Below are 18832 nucleotides of genomic sequence, written 5' to 3'. Positions count from 1 at the left end.
GCATGCCAAGTACATACTTTATCACAGCAGGACCCTCCTAGTCCCTTGATGTCTTTCTTGACATCTCTTTGCCTCCTTTCCTCCTTGGCTGGAAATACTGTTCCTGTCTTTGAATTTCTATTATACTTTATTACATTTCTGCTATGAAACTTTTCATAATCTAACTTTTATATTCTTATTTGGACAGGTATTTTATTTCCTTTGCTGTATTGAAAACTACATATTGAAAGGGAATTTTATAACTATTTAGTTAATGAACACATACTTTAACCTTATGGAAGTGGAGGTTCCGTGAGGAAGTATAACCATTTCAGTAAATCAAAATTTTTGTGCACATTAGTGAATTTTTATATGTAGAAAAGTTAGAGTAATCTAACGAATTCATTTCAGAATTTCTATCATTATCAAATGTTATGAAATATTAAGGGACTACTTCAGTTAAGTGTGAATGCTTTTACTCAGTTTCTCAACATCGTGTTTTATTATAATTTTTATTTAATTCATTAGTGTGAAATTGAATAGTTTAACAGACTTATAGAATGTTATGCTTACTAACTGTTCAAAACTATTCACATGTATTGCTATCCTCATAAAGCCATGTTAGGTGATATAGATCTATAAAATAAGAATAGTAATATCTATAACACATTAAGGGATAATTTTTTAGACCTTGGCATGAGACTATTTTAAATGTTTAATCGCTTCTCGGCCTTTTGGCTAAGATCAAGTGTAGTATCTGTTCTTATCAGTTTAAATGTTTAGTAAGATCAAAATATTTCCTTTTACTTCTGTTAGAGTTAACTGGAATCTTTTGAGTAATGATTGAAACTCAGTAGGATCCCAGTAACCACCTCCCCCTGCCCAAGATTTAATAAATCATCTAAATTATAGATGAACACCATCTATAATACCAGGTGAACACCATCCGACTTACTGGTCTCAAGTTTCTGAAATCAACCCTTAACTTCTTTGTGAAAATCAGTACACTATTTTCTTTTTTACAGGGTCACCTTTTGAGGTTCAATGAATTTTTCTTACCTCTTATTCTAATTTTCTCAATGTTTCTTTATTTAAAGTATATTTTGTTCACTAATGGATTGTGACTTTAAATGTCGTTCTTGGACATGTACGATATGCCTTTTCCTTGATGTTCTTTACAGCAACTTTGTGAAGTAGATATGATTGTAGATGAAGAAACTGAGGGTAAAATAGGTTGTAACTTGATCAGAGTTAGACTCTTATCAAGTGTTTGATTAAGAGACTACTTCTGCTTTCTCTTTGTCATTTGTTATTAGTCTTTCTTCCCAAACCCCTTTCTGCTTTGTTCATTTACTCTGTATATTAGCTTAAAAAATAAACCCCATGAACATATAAACAAAAACATAGAACTGCTTTTCTTTTTTTAATTTAGTATTTTTCACTGATATTCCCTCATTTTGTATTTTAGTGTTGCTGATGCTGTTTTTCTTTTCTGGGTTTCTATAGAAGCTTTTGGAGATAGATCTTCTCTAAGAGCTAAGCTTGGATATAGGACTAGTTGTTATTGGACTGCCTTGTTTTTATTTATGGTCTTTACTCTGAAAACAAAGGGCACCCTGAGTCTTCTCAAAGGAGCCTGGAATCCATGGAGCTGATTCCTGTTACTGCCTAAATAATGAATGAAATTTATGTAATGTTCAACACAATTGGTTTGGAATGTTAGGTGAAGTGTGAAAAATTTCTGTGGGCTTGATCAGCAATCCGATTTTTGTCTGATAAGAAAACATGAGACTGTTCATCTGTCTTGTAAAGCCAACATGGCAGTTTAAAAAAGCTGAGTATTTTAGGAGGCACATTAAGTATAAAAGAAATTTGTTGTCTGCTTTGACTAAAGTAAAAAATAGAGATGATCAAATTGAGATGGTAACTCACATATTTTCAGGTATTCAGGAATGATGACAATTGTAGAATGTAGTAATGATATCAAAAGTGACATGAAGTCATTTGTCTGTATGCATCTTAATGTGCATCCAGGAGAAAAATAAATCGGAAAGACTGATTTGTGAACTGACTTTGCTATTTGTTGGAGGCAAGTATGTTTGTGGCTCATGGAAAAGCTTTATTAGCTTTTTGATACAGGTTTATCTTGTATAAGTCTTATATAAGATTATAGCCAGGATAAGTATAGTTTTTGCATGAGAAAATGATTAATGATATGGATTTGTTAAATTTATTTAACTATTTAAAAAAATCTGTAATGCTTACTTTCTATTTTTTGACTCACATAATGTTCTGGATCATTTTTATTGCATAGTACCTAAAATTTATTTTTAGATCTTAGATAAGTGGACCACAGGCTAGTGGTGATACCAAATAGTTCGTGCAAAGAGTGCTAGCATTTCATGGTAATGCAATATAACATGGGTACCAAATTCAGCATGTTGATGATGGTCCTTCAGACCATCTGCATAAAAACTAACTACCTGGGCCATGCACGGAATGGAATGGGCAGATTCCCTGAACTCTTCTTTTCCCCATTCTCACGTATGCAAATCTCTTGGAGCTGTTCTGAGGAACTGCATTTTGAGAAGCACCTAGGTAATTTAGATGCACTTTAAAGTTTGAGATCTGATTTTGAAAATTCAACATGTGATACATTTTGCTTTCCCATTTAATATGGTTAAACTAGGAAATCTTTGAAGATGGGAAAACAAAGGTATCTATTCTTAATTTAAGAATCAAATAGTTTTTAGAGATTTAAAAGAAAGTTAATATATAATTATAGTGCTAATTTCAGGTATTAGTGTCTCCTGACAAAGAAACTTGGGCTTATATTTTATACTTCAGGGCTTTGAACATCTGTTTATTTAAGCAGAATAGAAAGTACTATAATGCTTCAAAATACTATCTGTTCCTGTTGAATTGAGGAAATACAGGCACCCACTTCAATGACCTCTCTCCTAGTGCTTTTCCAGATGTCAATTCTTCTGAAGTTGACCTTGACTTTAAAAAAGAGGAGGGTGAAAAATGTGAGGTTTCTTATTTAGTACCATATGAAACTTGGTATTAATGATATGTCATTTATATCTGGTTATTGATTTGTAAGATAAGTTTCCAAAGAAAGACTATTCATCTTATGAAGACCCGTTTTTTAAAATTTCTTGCTCTTTTTTTTGCTATGGCTATTTCTGATGTATTGTCACTGAACTTGGAGCTCATTGTCTTGGAATAAAAAACACATATTTGGGAGACAAAACTAGAATCATGAGTTTTACCTTTGTCCTATTTGCAGAAAGGTAATACCTGAGATTTGGTACAAAATTAGGCAATAGGCTGATCATCTTACATATTGAATGTTTGTTGGGAAGCAAGAATACTTAAGTTGATGGTAGTACTCCAATTTTTCTTGTTATAATGTAGATATAGTAAAAATTTCCCCTTTTATATGTACAGTTCCGGGAACTTTGACAAATGTATGTAGTCATTTAAACTCCCTCCACAGTTATGATCTGGAATATTTCCATCATTTGAAAAAGTAACCTCCTGCTCCTTTATTGTCAATTTGCCTTAGGATGTCTCATAAATTAAGTAATGGGATATATAACATAGTATTTCTGCTTTCTTTGATTTAGCATGGGGGCTTTTGAGATTTCCCCCAATTTAGTTTTATAATTTTTTTGTTTTAGTGGTTTCATTCTTTTTTATTGCTAAGTAGTATTTTGTAATAGGAATATATTGTAGTTTGCTCATCTACAAAAACTAATATTTTGATTTTAATTTTTGGAAATTATGAATGAACCTGCAGTAAAAGGTTTGGGTATGGGCATATGTCCTTATTTTCTTGAGCAGATACCTAAATTGCCAAGTCATATGATAAGAGTATTTTTAACTTTATTAGTAACTTTACAAGTTTGGCAAGAAACTGCCAAAGTGCTTTTCAACATGTCTGTTCCAAGTAGAGAAAAGGGAGGGGAGGGGAGGGGATTGGGGGATAGGAAGGATAGAAGAATGAAACAGACATTATTATTACCATGTGCATATATGTGACAGCATGACCAATATGATTCTGCAACCTGTACACTCAGAAAAATGAGAAATTATGTCCCATCTGATTCAAATGTATGATATATCAAGGTCATTGTACTGTCATGTGTAACTAATTAAAACAATTTTTTTTTTTTTTTTTTTTGAAGATACCCAATGGCCTGTTAAGAAAATTGAAACCTCCCAGAATAGACCATTGCTTTTGGGTTTAAAAAAAAAAATCTGTTCTACTTATATGTTATATAAATAAAATCATGTATTTTAAATATTTACATACAAAAATATTTAAGTATTTATATGTTTATGCACACACATATAATAGAATACATACGTAGTGGCACAATGTACATAATATAAAATTATTTTAAATCACTCTCAAATTCTAACTTATTTAGCTTAGTGACATTAAATATATTCACATTGTTGCACAGCCATTAGCATCTCCAGGACTTTTTTTTTTTCTTTTCAAATTGAAACTCCAACCATTAAATAGTAACTCTATATTCTCTCCTCCCTCCTGTTCCTGGCAACCACCTTCCTATTTTGAATTTCTATGAATTTGACTATTGTTCCACCTCATAAGTGGAATCATTCAACACTTATCTTTGTGTTTGCATTATTTCACTAAGCATAATATCTTCAAGATTCACCCATGACAAAATGTGTCAGAATTTCATTTCTTATAAGGCTGAATAATACTGTATGTATCAATCACATTTTGTTAATATTTTTGTTGATTGATACTTCAGTTGCTTCAACTTATTGGCTATTGTGAATACTGCTGCTGTGAATATGGGTGTTCAAGACCCTGCTTTCAGTTTTTTTAAATATATATATATATATATCATATACATAATATGAAATTGCTGGACTTAGTATAAAGGTTCCTCAAAAAATTAGAACTATATATTTTTCCGCAGTAGTAGTTGTACCACTTTGTAATCTCATCCCAGTTATCTTTGAGTCTCTGCTTTTAGTTCTTTTGAGTATACCTACTGGTGGAATTGCTGGGTCTTATGTTAATTGTTTTGAAAGATGGAGTCCTGCTGTGTTGCATATGATGACCTCTAAACTCCTGGGTTCAAGAGTTCCTTCTACTGGGCTTGCAGGTCAGTGGTAGAGCACTTGCCTTGCATGTGTGAGACACTGGGTTCAGTTCTCAGACTGCATATAAATAAATGAATAAAATAAAGGTCCATCAACAACTAACTAAATAAAGAGTTCCTCCTACCACATAGCCTTCTAAGTAGTGGGACTATTGGTATTTGCCATTGTGCTCGGCTTGTCATTGTGGTTTTGATACTAAAAGATGTTTTACATGACGAAAGATGTCTCTGAAATATCTTTTTCCTCTTGAAATTAAGAATCTAAATTATTTTTCAGAAGAATAACAATAAATTTTCCTATGTTCTGATATGACCAGCTTAGATTGCATTGGCCAAGGGTTCCTGCTTTCTCATACTTTGTAATTTTCTCTTACTTTGGACTGTTGAATGGACTCAGAAGAAAGAAGTGAAGAATTTGTTTTGTGATTTAGTTATTCTCCAATTCCTTTTCAAATAGGTTTGAGAAGTTGGGATATGTACCTTTTAGACTAATAAACATTTGGACGAATTAAATGAGGTAATGTTTTTCTAGGACAGTAGTTCATTGTTCACAAATCATAGTCATAATAGAAATTGTATTGCCTATATGGTTGTCTATTCTTTCAGCCAGTAGGCAGATAACATGAACCATCTTCAAAAGGAGCAAGACTTCATGTTAGCTACTATAGGGATACAGGTAATTATAACAACTAGTATTTTTTGCTTACCATGTTCCAGACACTCTTTGAGGCACTCAAAATTTATTATTTTTACAACTATGTTATCTTTATTTTGCAGCTAAGAAAACTGAGGCATAGGAAGGGTAAGATTAAGGTCACAAAGCAGGTGGTAGAACGTCTATTTGAAACCCTGTGCCATGACTCTTGAGCCTGTTTTCTTGTTTGTATTCTATACTAGAAAGTAGAAGACATGGATGGCTCCTGCCGTCAACTGTTGTCTACTTGATATGACAATCCTTAAGTATATGTAAAGATATATAATGCATATTTTTAAAGGTTTTATAGTAATAAAATACTACAATATACAGTTTTTAAACTAGACTGGCATAGCAAGGCAAAATTAGGATTTCAGACTCTAACTATACTGTAGCATAATATTTTTGAGCAGCTGGGATGTACTATGCACTGTGCATATGCATTACATATGAGTAAGATTCAAAGAAACTCCATTCTTTTAGTTAGTACTAAAAAAACAACTATTCAGCATCACTCTGCATACATTGCTTTTTTTTTTTTTAGTTTTTAAAGCATCTTCTACAACCTTGGCTGTCTTTTAAAGTGATTTCTACTTGCATTACCTTTTTAAATTTGTTCTTCATGATCCATGGGAGATGACAGAAAAATGACAGAAAAGGAAAAGGAGATGGGAACAGTTAACATTCAGTTCCCATAAGTAACTTTCATTAACATTGTTTTAATGCTTCAGGTCTATACTTAGAAACAGGGTGTGTCATTCATTACACAGCATGCTGTCATGTCCAGTCTGCAGCCCCATGACTTCTCTGAATAAAACTGACTCAGTGCTTTGAAGCCTTGCTTTCAGCACAAGGGAAACAAACATCTGCTTAGAACAGCTACATGAATGTTGTCTTTCTGATAAACTTAAGGTCTTTCAATTTATACTTCTTTTGCCTCAGATTGTGACCCACAAGTTATAGGTTGAGTTTTAACCTAGAATGACTAATTTATATTTCCAGGATGTGTGGAATGGGCCACAGTATAGTGGTTTAAAATATATTGGTTTTATTAATGGTTATGTTTTTAAAGTAGCTTTCTTTCTCAGTCACTGTTATCCAGCCCTTCATGATAATATATTTAAATATGTTCAAGCTCAGTAGTTTCTCTTGGTTTTGAATTATTGAGTCTTAGTGACTTAGTGAGATACATAAAATTATCTTAGAAATTAGGCAGAACATGGTAAGCAAAAAATACAGTTGTTTTCTTAAATGGAAGATAGAAAAATGGGATTAGTATTCCACTTTTTTGTGAGAATAACAAAAACAGCATTAACTCTTTCACTGCTGTTTATGGTAAGTAAGCAGAATACAGCATTCCTTTGTTATTGATAGTGTTTTCTCCGATTTTAAAAATTCCAGAATAGATTATTTGTGAAGAGCATATCTTTCTTGGAACTTTATATTTGAGAGAACTACCTGGTATAAATGAAATTCAAGGCTTAGGAAATGGAGGGAACATTACATTTTTCACTTTGTATTTTAAGGCTGGCAATATATATTCTTTGAGGCAATCTTCAAAAGGTTTTTGGTATATTTGGTTTTGTTTTCTCTATATTCTAGTATCTAGACTTTTTATACATATACTCTCATATTCCACAGACATAGTTCCCTTCAATATTTAATCAGAAAACATGCATAAACAACTTAAGTTGAATTCTGTCATTGTTATGTGTTGCTTAACAATAGTCTACTTTAGGGCTTGGGGAGGCTCTGGGTTCAGTCACTAGCACCACATAAAAATAAAGATTAAAAAAATAGTCTACTTTGAATGACTAATGGAAAAAGAAGACCAGATAGAGAATATTGCCTCTACCTTACCCATCAACACATACAAAAAATTAGGCGGAAACAAATGATTGCAGTAGTGGCTAAATTACTAAAGCTATAGAAAACCAACAGTGAAACATGTCTTGGTGTTTTTTTTTTTTTTTTTTTTTTTTTTTTTTTTTTTTTTTGTGGAAGACATTTCATTTTGTGGAACAAAATTGAAAGGGCCTTTAGAATTACTGTGGTTCAGTTTCCTCATTTTTGCCCAAGATTTATCAACCTAGATCTTCTGACCTTGATGCAGTGTTCTTTCTACAACACTATTCAAGTGTTTATGATCTCTTTAGTGTCTAGAGTTTTTCTCTGAAAATCTCAGAATTCAAGTTAATTCATATAGAAAAATGTTTATTGCATTTGTAAATGCAATTTTATTTTTTCTTTGAATTACCTTTTTATTTTTTCTTTGTTATTTGAAGTCAAATAAACCAGAGTTCCAGTCTTGGTCCTGATGTTTATTACATGAATAGTAAATTACTTAAACTCTAACTCAAGTGTCCTGGCCTGAGATATTGAGATAATAACAGGAATCTACATGTTACCACTAAATGAGTCATTCATTATCTCAAATTGGTAACATTAAAACAGAAGATCAACTTTATATTCCAAATCACAAAAATGAAAAAAATTTTTTTGTTAAATAGCTTTATTGAAGTATAACTTACTTATACTGATATTCACTATTAGTGTACAATTCAGTGATTTTTTTTTAGTACATTTTATAAAGTTATGTAACTATCACTTGAATTCAGTTTTAGAACATTTGCATCACCACTACAAATTCTCTTATCTGTTTGCAGTTAATCCCTGTTCTTAGTCCTAGGCAACCACTAATCTGTTTTCTTACTCACTAAATGTGCCTTTTCTATCTGTCATATAAATGTATGAATTATACAATATGTGATTTTTTTTTTGTGTGTGTGTGTGTGACATCTTTACCTCAATGTTTTCAAGGTTATTCCATGATTTAACATGAATCAGTCCTTCTTTCCTTCCTTTCTCCTTCATTTAATGGTGCTGGAGATTGAATCGGGCCTTGTACATGCTAGGCAAGTATTCTTAACACTGGGCCACAACATCAGCAGTATTTTCCTTTTTAAAAAATGTTTTTTCTTTTAGTTGTTGATGTACTTTATTTTATTTATGTATATGTGGTGCCGAGAATCAAACCTAGTACCTCCTATGTGCAAGGCAAGCGCTTCACCACTGAGCCACAATCCCAGCCCCAGTATTTCCTTTTTATGAAGGAATAATAATCCATTTTATGGATATACCACACTTTGTTTATACATTCATTTAGTTGATGGACATTTGAGTTGTCTCCATTATTTGGCTATTAGGAATAATGCTGCTGTGAACGTTCATGTAGGAGTTTTTTTTTTTTTTTTTTAAATGTGTTTTATGCATTATGAACATAATACCTCTATGTGAAGATACACATTTTTCTATTTGGTATGTATCATATGCTCACCTTTTTGAGGAAATACTAAACTCTTCTACAGCAGTTGTACTGTTCTATCTTGCCATCAGCATTGTGTAAGAGCTATTTTCTCCATATCCTCACCAACACTTATTTTAAATTTTTTTTTTTTCATTTTCATCTGATGTTTGGAATTGAACCCAGAGCTTCACACATGCCAAGAACTCTACCCCTGAGCCGTACTCCCAGCTACCCTCCTTTCTGAGTAGCTGAGATTACAGGCTTGCCAGCAAAAATTTTAGATTTTGATGAAATCCAGTTTCTCAATTTTTTAAAATTTTATAAATCATGTTTTTGATATTGTCTCAGGATTTGTTGCTAAACCTAAGGTCATGAAGATGTTCTCATGTTTCTATTGAAAGTTTTAGGATTAACTCCTAGGTTTAGGTCTGATTCATTTTCAGTTTTTTGTTTGTTTGTTTGGTATGAGGTAACAGCCTGTACTTTTTTTTGTTCTTTTTAGTTATACCTGACAATAGAATCCATTGATTAAAAATTATATAAGCATAGAACTTTTTAAACATGAATGTGTAGTTACCCTTGCACTGTTTGTTAACTAGACTGTCTGATAAGACTTTTTATCTTCATTGAGAAACAATTTATTTTTTCCTTTTTGACACCAGCACAGTAAATCAGAATAATAAAAACACCAGGACTTGTTAGCAAGATTATATTTTAGATTAAATACATATGTTATAGCCTTTCCCTCTCTATAGCATACACAATTTTTATTTTATTAAAGCTTTATAGTTATACATCGTGGTTGGGTTCATCTCAACAAAATCATTGCATGCATGGAATTTGATATTGGTTCATGATAATACCTTCCTTTTCCCTCCTAACCTCCCTCACTTCCCCTGTTCTACTTCCTCTACTCTGTTAGACTTCCTTTTGTTTGTATATTTATATTCGATTGGCCCTTTTTACTTAAAGGTGAAATTCTCTGGGTATATTTATATATGCCCATAATATGATTTTTTTTCAGAATTCATTCTACATTGCTTCCCCTTTCCCATCCCTCTACTTTACATCTTCTTTTACATTACTGGTCTTCCCTATATCTTTGATATCTTATCCTTCCCTTCTCCTTTCCTTTATTGTACAATAGCGTCTACATATGAGAGAGAGCTTTTGATCTTTTGAGTTTCTGAGTTTGACTTTCTTCACTTAACATGATATTCTCCATTTTTTCCATTTACCAGCAAATGCCATAATTTAATTCTTTATGACTAAGTAGAACTTCATTGTGTGTATATATACTACAGTTTCTTGATCCATTCATCGATTGATGGGCATCTGGATTGATTCCATAACTTAGCTGTTGTGAATTTTGCTGCTGTAAAAATTGAGGTAACTGTATTGCTATAGGATGCTGATTTTTAGTTCTCTTTTATCCCACTCAAGAGTGGGATAGCTGGGTCATATGGTGGTTCCATTCCTATTTTCTTTTTAAACATGAAATTGTATGCTTTATTTATTTATTATACGGTGCTGAGAATCTAACCCAGTTTCTTGCAGGTGCCAGGCAAGCACTCTACCACTGAGCCATGAACCCGGTTCCCATCCCTAGTTTTTTTGAGGACTCTATACTGTTTTCCAGAGTGACTGTACTAGTCATATCATACAGACTTTTGCATAACTGTAGAAGGAAAATTTTTTCAAAGGTAGAACAAATTTCCAAATTCAGTAGGGTGATTTGTAAAGCAAGTATAATACACTTAAAGTTATGGATCATATTAACCTGATTTATTTCAAAATTTTTATTTTGTCATTTTAGGGCCTATGGTTATAGGCTTTCTATCAAATTTTTATATAAGAGTAATGTGATTGACATTTGGCAGGTTACACAACTCTTAGGTTGAAAGAAAAATGATCAATTTTTTAAGCTAAATTGTGCTTAATGTGTCTCTGACATTTGAAAGAGTAATTTTTTAAAAAAACATAATGTAACTTTAACCACTCCACCTCTGTGAGAGAATTTATATTTTTATAAGTCAGTTTTTGAATGTTGTCTTTTAAATATAGTCTAGAGTGACTAGGATAGTTTCTCACATGGGAGATGTAAAGAAACCATATGTCACATCCAGTATATCTGATTTAGTGACAGTCTTTAGGTGCTAACTTTAGAGGGAAAATGGAGTAAACAAACTGACCTAGAGTGAAGTTTTTTCTTCTTAGTAGATATAATCAATATTAATCTTAGTCTTCTGACCATTCCCTCTTTCTTCCACTTAAAAAATAGCATTTGAAATTTACTGTTAGGTTTTGAGATGAATTCATATTTTCAAATTTCAGGTAATTATAGTGTAACTTTTTAATGTCAAGCCTCTTGTTTAGGGATATTTACACCCGCCTCCCCCCCCCCCCCAGTAATTCTTGGGGGATGGTAGTGACTTTTTTTTACTAGAAACCTGTCACAGAGCTGAACATTTTATATAAATTATCTTATTTCTCATCACCCACAAGTTAGATACTATCTTTAGACAGGGAAGAGATCACAAGGGAATAAAATGATTTTAATTAACTTAAGGTCACATGAATTGTGATAGAATACTACTGTAAATTCTGGTCATTCTGACCACAAAGCCTGAATTCCTTTATTATTTTTTAACTTGTTTAGTTGTAGTTGGACACAATACCCTTATTCCACCTATTCACTTTTGTGTGGTGCTGAGGACCAAACCCAGGGCCTTTCATGTGCTAGGTGAGAGCTCTACTGCTGAGCCATAACCCCAGCCCACAAAGCCTGAATTCTTATACTTTATTATCTTAATCTTTATAAAAAATTAGCAATTGCATACTCCTAGAATGCCCTCAGTAGTGGTTTTGTTTTGTGGTTTTTTTTTTTTTTGTACTGAGGATTGAATTCAGTGGTACTTTACCACCGAGCTACATTTCTAACTCTTTTGAGATAGGGTCTTGCTAAGGGTGTAAGTTGATGAGAATTTGAGATCCTCTTGCCTCAGCGTCTCAAATTGCTGGGATTATAGGTGTGGTGAAACTGTTCATCCCTATACTAAAATTCTGATTTGGGTATTCTGTCTTAAATCTTTATACTTGAATTTATGATTTTTATTTCCTCACTGTCAGCCTTTTAAAAAATTGTTACCTTCAATGTCATATCTGTTTTTATCCATCTTATTTCTTTCTAAACTTACGTGGGTTTGAAGATCATATAACACAGTGTTCATTGTAGTTTCTAATCTAAAACTGTCATAAATTTCCCCGGGAATTTGTGTCATCTTCATTTATCTTTAGATGTGCAAAGTGTTCTTCTCTAAAGATATTACTGAATACACTGTTAAGATTTTTTTCCAGGAAGGATTAGGTACTATATTATATTAAATATATAGCTTAATATTTTTTAAATTCAGTTATCTTGTTGGAAGTTTGACATTTTTGTGGGTTCATTTCTATTTATCTGACATATATGAAAATAAGCAAGCTTTGTTTATTGAATTGTTTATTCAGGGGTAAACACATACTTCGTGGTCATCATTAAATCAAATCTACACAAGTATTTTCTTCTGTGTATGCTGGGTGGATACAAATAAATACTGTATCAAGTATGCCTCCTTCCTTCAGGAGGAAGCACATTATGATCATGTGAAAAATAATTTCTAATTGATGGCTACACAAATCTTGATGACCATTAGTACTGGTGAATTGAACTAAGGTCTGGATGTGAGAGTGTAACATTTATTCTGAATTTTTTGCTATAAATGTGTTTTATTTTCACCTGTAAGTAGTGCTTAAAGAATAGTGAAAGTAAATAACAAGAACTTTAAATAACAATTTGATACTATAGTAGAAGCAGTGCTCCAGGGAAATAAGTGACAAATTAATGAATGGTCCCTGGTTGGTTGTGTTTTGGTTTTGAATGATAATCATTTAAAATTGAGAAGTCTTTTTGGGTTTTTAACTTTGAACAGCACGGGTAGATTTTTTTTTTCCTGAGGTTTGGAGGATGCATGCTCTAAGAGTTTGATTTTTTTTTTTTCTTTTTAATATTTAGTTGTAGATGGACACAATACCTTTATTTTTATGTGGTGCTGGGGATCAAACTCGGTGCCTCACGCATGCTAGGCAAGTGCTCTACCACTGAGCCACAACCTTGCCTAAGAGTTTGATTTGTATGTGTTTTTAAAACTGCTGTTATGTCTTACAATTCAGAAATTTAAATTGTGCTTTTAGAAGAAATTGATTGAAACAGGCAAGTGAAATTCATGAATTAAGAGTTCAGTGCTTTGTCCTTTTTTTTTTTTTTAATCCCTTTGTTGCTTCCCTTTTCTTCCTCCTCCTCTCCTCATTTCAACCCCTTTGAAAACTTGCTTGGGTAATCAGCTTCACATGTGCATGTGTGTATATGTGTATGCATGTGTTTTAAATATTACCGTGGCATGAAACAAAACCCTGTCATCTGCTTGCGTGATCACTTTGGTGACTTGGTGTCAGCTGCAAGTAATCCTGGCAACTCTGGCAACATTCAAGTACGGACTTGAATGTGGTATGTGTGCAAGGATGTTATTTACTTTTCTTAATCTTAAGTGCCACCAGAAGTCTTTCATTTTCTTCTTCTTTTTTTTTTTTTTTGATTGGGGGTGTGTATATATTACTTGGAAGAGGTAGTAATTTAAGTTCCTTTGTGACTTACTATCTAACAAAACTTTGAAAATTTTTGAGATGTAATTAGACACTTTAGGGTATTAGATATGTCATAAAAATTTTGGGTAGAGCTTCTGCACTGCTTCCATGAAAGAGAAAGTAGTGGGAATACCTCTGAGGCTTAAATAAGTTGTACTGGTAGTAAGTCCTAGGAGAGAACCTGGGTACCATCTGTCAGTGGTTCTCATCTTTTGTACTATATTTAACATCCAAAGGGCATCATATTTCTTCTCAGCTAATTCTGGTCTTTATCAGTGACTATCAAATCAGGGAAAGGTAGGATAGATCACTTGGTGGTGTTGATGGTGAGGTTCTACTTAAATAATCTTGCTCAAGATTCTCATGAGTGTTGGGAAAGGAAGAAAGTTGAGGTAGGTGATATTCATAGGAAACAATAATTACCCCAAAACTTAGCACCTTAAATTATCAGCGAACCTTTATTATCTCATACAGTTTTGTGCATCAGAAAAATAGGAGCCAGTTACCATGGTTGTTCTGTCTTGGGGACTGTCTTAACATTGTAGTTGAGGTGTTTCTGGTCATCTGAAGGCTTGATTGGGATGGGAGTATTACTCACTCTTCACATAACTATACATTGAAGACTACTTCCTGTCTGTTACCAGGAAGTCCCAGTTCCTAGTCCTGTGGCTCTCTTTGAAGAGCTATTTGAGTAATCTCAGGCATGCCTATTAGTTTCCCTTAGAGTGAGGGATCTAGAAGACAGAACAAGGAGGAAGCTGCAGTACTTCTTATGTAAGAAATCTTATGCTATTGTGTCTGCCTTATGGTTTTCCTTAGAAGGAATCGTCCTCAAGAGGAGAATTGGGCTGACTTATTTAAAAACTAACAGAGGTTAAAATTTTTTTCCAGTAATTATCACTTAAAAATATATTCAAGAACTCTCCATATGTAAGGTAATATGGGTATGTATAAGTTAAAGATTCTGCTCTTTAGAATTTTATATGTAGTTGGAAGAGTTAGAGGTGTATGTGAACAAGAACGCAAGACAAAATATTTCTAGAATACTTGTGATTTGTGTCTTTATGTAAACTTAGCCTAAATATTATCTCAGTTTATTAATCTTAAAGAGACCAATTTTTAACATTCTCCATTTATTAAAACAAAAAACTGGCAAAACCCCAAAAACTTATTATCTGAATTTCTTAGGATACACTCAAATTCTGTTATTTAGCTTTTTGACTTACCTATTATTCCACATGTGTAAAGTATAGGAAGAGAAATAGCGTTTTATCTTACAAATGATAATTCTTAGAATAGCCACTGTTCCTAGTTAATTGCTAATCTAAAAGAAGTATAGATACCAAATGAATTTTGAATTCTGAGTTAGTTATCCAGACTGTCATTATATAGATTTTTCATATAAACTAAAATCCTTATTGTATCTGTCTTACTTATAGAAGACTGTGTTTTACTGGGGAGCAAACCCAAGGTCTCAGCCATGCTAGGCAAGGGCTCTACCACTGAGCCACATCCCTGGCCCGTTTTTTTTCCTTTTTTTTTTTTAATGTTTTATTAGTTATTGATGGACCTTTATTTACTTACACGAAGTGCTGAGAATCAAATCCAGTGCTTCACATATGCGAGGCAAGTGCTTTACCACTGAGCTACCACCCCAGCCCCCCAATTTTTTTCTTTTAAACAGACAAAATGTAGTGTAGTAGGATTGTGGGCTTGTAATTAGACAAATTTGGGCTTGAATCTTTACCTATGTGACCTTGCACTAACTATTTCATTTCTGAACTAATGGGAGTAAGATTGGAGAGGAAGGCAGAGGTCCTTTGAGTTTGACATGTATTTATTTATATTTAATTCTGAGTGTAGTTGAAGCCATTGAAGAAGAGATGAAACTCTTGATTTCCCAAATTTTGAGGCACTAGACTGCAGTTAATTCCAGTTAAGGGGTTTATTTTTTATTATTCAGAATCTGAATCTAATGTTTACTATTTGATTTCAAGTTTTTATCCCGGAAAAGACATGGAGTAAACTTTTGTAGAGGATAACTATGTAAATCAGTGATCCTTTCCCAGTAAGAACTTTAAAAATCATTGCAGGGACTGAGAGAGCTTTCTCCTGTTTTTGCTTCTGCTTTCAGAATTGATGTTACTTTTCCCTCTGTCCTCCTTCCAATTATGCATTTTTAAGGAAGTTGGGGATTGAGCATATGAAGTAAATTCTGCCATCTCCCTCTGTTTTTCTGTGGAGTGTTGCACAGTTTTCACTGTTGGCTAAGCAGATTTTTCTGGAACACTTTTAAGGCACATCTACTCCTATCCCCCTTTTTTTCAGTTTGTGCTAACAGGATTCACTACCTATGATTCTTTCACCTGGGTTATACATTAGGGCATGACACTGGGGTTAACTTATTAACCTTTGTTAACTTAAAAAAATTTACTAATATTTATTAATTGGATAGATAAATGGAATTCACTGATATTTCCATACATGCATACATTGTGTATTGATCATGTCCATATACCCTTCTTGTATCTACCTCCTGCCTTCCCTGTACCTAATAATCCTCCTACTTTCAGGGCTTTTTTTAAGTGAAATATTTTTTAAAAAAGTTGCTTTTTATTGGCGTATTATAATTGTACATAGTAATGGGATTCATTGTTATATATTCATAAGTGCACATACCATAACTGGGTCATTTTTATTTTCCATTACCTTTCCTTTCCCTCCCCTTCTCCCTCCATCTCTCTCTCCCCCTTGTCCCCTTCTCTAAGTAAAAAAACAATGTGTCATAGATACTGTTTTTATTCACCATTTCTGCTTCATACTTTATAGAGATTGCTCTTAACCCACTGAGGGTGATTAGAAGGAAGGTGTTTAGCATTGCTTGAAGGCATTGTGGAAGCAGAGATTCTCTGGTTAGTGCTTTCCAGAAGTACTCAGGAGAGGAGCCAGGTGTTTCCTACTTTCTGTTAGCTATTCAGAAGGAAAGGGAAGAAGGTGACTAATATTTAATGAAGCCTTAGTGTATTAGTGCATAAGGTCCTAATTATTTTATTTAATCATAAACAACTTTATTATGCAGGTGGTATTCTCTAGAAAGTGAGATTTAAAGGGAATAAGTATTTTGCCTGTGATTACACATCTCTTGTAAAGACTTGAACCCAGTTCAGTCTGATTGTGAAGTTTTCTTTTTCATTTCCCTCCTTAGATTTTTTTTAATTGTAGATGGACACAATACCTTTTTATATTATTTTTACATGGTGCTAAAGATTGAACCCAGGGAGAACCTCACTTGTGCTAGGCAAGCACTCTACCACTGAGCTCCAACCCCAGAACTCCTCCTTCTTTCCTTTTTCTTCCTTATTATTTCTTACATATAACTTACACAATAGCTCCTAAAGCTGGTTAATCTAAATTTCCTGTCACTTTCCTACTTTCAGTAAAATTCCCATGTAAATAATAAAATTAAGGTTAAATATTTTTAGATACTTAAGAACTCGGATTATTATAGGACTAGAAAATGGTGATTGTTGTCTTTAACTGCACTGAGAAGGGAAAATGTTTGTAATATGAAGATCTTTCAGTAACCTTTATTAAAAAGGAGGTGGGGGGCCCTGGTGATACAGTAGGCATAGAGTTTGTGTTTAGCATGCAGGCCCTAGGTTCAGTCCCAGGCATTGCAAAAAATTTAAAAGGGAGAATAAAAATTTAACTATTCTGAAGTCATGGGCTACTTTTTCTAAAATTCCCTAAATTTGTTGGATGAATAGTGTCATATATTCTTGCACATTGATATCATTATGGTGATTCTTTTGTGTCTTACATACATGTATCTCTAATGTAAAAGTTAAATACAAAATGACTTTTTCATAATAGTTGCATGAATTAGAACTGATTTTTTTTTTTTAATCATGTGGGCTATCAGTATATCAAAGAGATTGCATTGGTCGTTTTTCAGGACAGAATGGTGATAAGATTGCATTTATGAGCCAGCCATATAAAAAATTGAGCAAGTTGCATAGCTTCTTTGTTCTTCAAGATGGAACTGCTCTGTCATTTGATTCTGAGCTGTACACATTATATCCTGAATTCAGACCATTTAGAGTGGGATCAATTGTCATGATAACTGTCTTATTGTTAGGTAGGTGGTAATGGAGATAAAATTATATGAAAATATAATCTTCTGGTAAGACCACTGCATCTGACCATTTTCAGGGGTTTGATAGTATATATACACTAGTGTGTGTATGTATATATGTATATGTGTGTGTGTGTGTATACACACATATCTCAGAGGGTTCTAATGAGGATCAAAATAGTTAATATACAAAATATTTAGACTAATACCTGCCATCTAGTAAATGCTACATAAATGTTAACTAAAGATAGCAATTAGAATTACAACAGCAATTATCTGATTTACTTAGTTTTAAGATTATATAATACCTTTTCTCTGTAGAATACAAAGCATATTCCATTGATTATGAGCACTTTCTTCCAAGTTCCCTAAAATTATTAGATTTCCATTGGTCATGAGCTACATGAAAAAGAACTAAAATAACTTTAGTATTATAAATACAAAGGAAAGGTTATTGGGTGGAAGATTAAAAGGCTGGTAAAAGTGATAATAAGCAGAAGACTTACATGATCCATATTTAATACAAAAATGTAAGTTTTTGCTATCTCTGTGTTAGGTGTTAATGTTATAGAGTGAACTTTAATAATATTGCCAAGTCAGGATACACTAATATGTTCTTAATCTCTAGTGATACAAACTTTCTATTGAGATTTCTTTCCAGTAAGTTATTTTTTTTCTCATAGGACCGTATTTGTGAAAAATTCATCACTTTAATTTCTATTCTTATTCTGATATTTGGTTGATCTAAACTCAGTCTCATAGATTAGTATTTTCATTGATCATTATCTGATTATCATTATAAACTTTTTAACCTCTTTTCAAACTTATGTACAGCCTCTGACTTAAAAGTGGAAAATTTCAGAGTGATAACACTGCTTTTGAAT

At 32.9% G+C, this 18832-nt stretch overlaps 1 protein-coding gene and 1 pseudogene across 4 annotated transcripts in view; both read left to right on the top strand.

The window, feature by feature from the left end:
• Rasal2 (RAS protein activator like 2) overlaps positions 1 to 18832 on the top strand; it is a 361482-nt gene that overhangs the window by 16456 nt on the left and 326194 nt on the right. The window lies entirely within an intron of this gene.
• LOC124083554 (U2 spliceosomal RNA) lies at positions 698 to 848 on the top strand (annotated as a pseudogene).

Source organism: Marmota monax, unplaced genomic scaffold (assembly GCF_021218885.2).
Source record: "Marmota monax isolate L192 unplaced genomic scaffold, Marmota_monax_Labrador192_F-V1.1 WCK01_AAM20220418_F8-fsc00055, whole genome shotgun sequence".
Taxonomy (NCBI): Eukaryota; Metazoa; Chordata; class Mammalia; order Rodentia; family Sciuridae; genus Marmota; species Marmota monax.
Note: the sequence above shows the minus strand (reverse complement) of the source record. Positions and strands in the feature narration are given on the sequence as shown.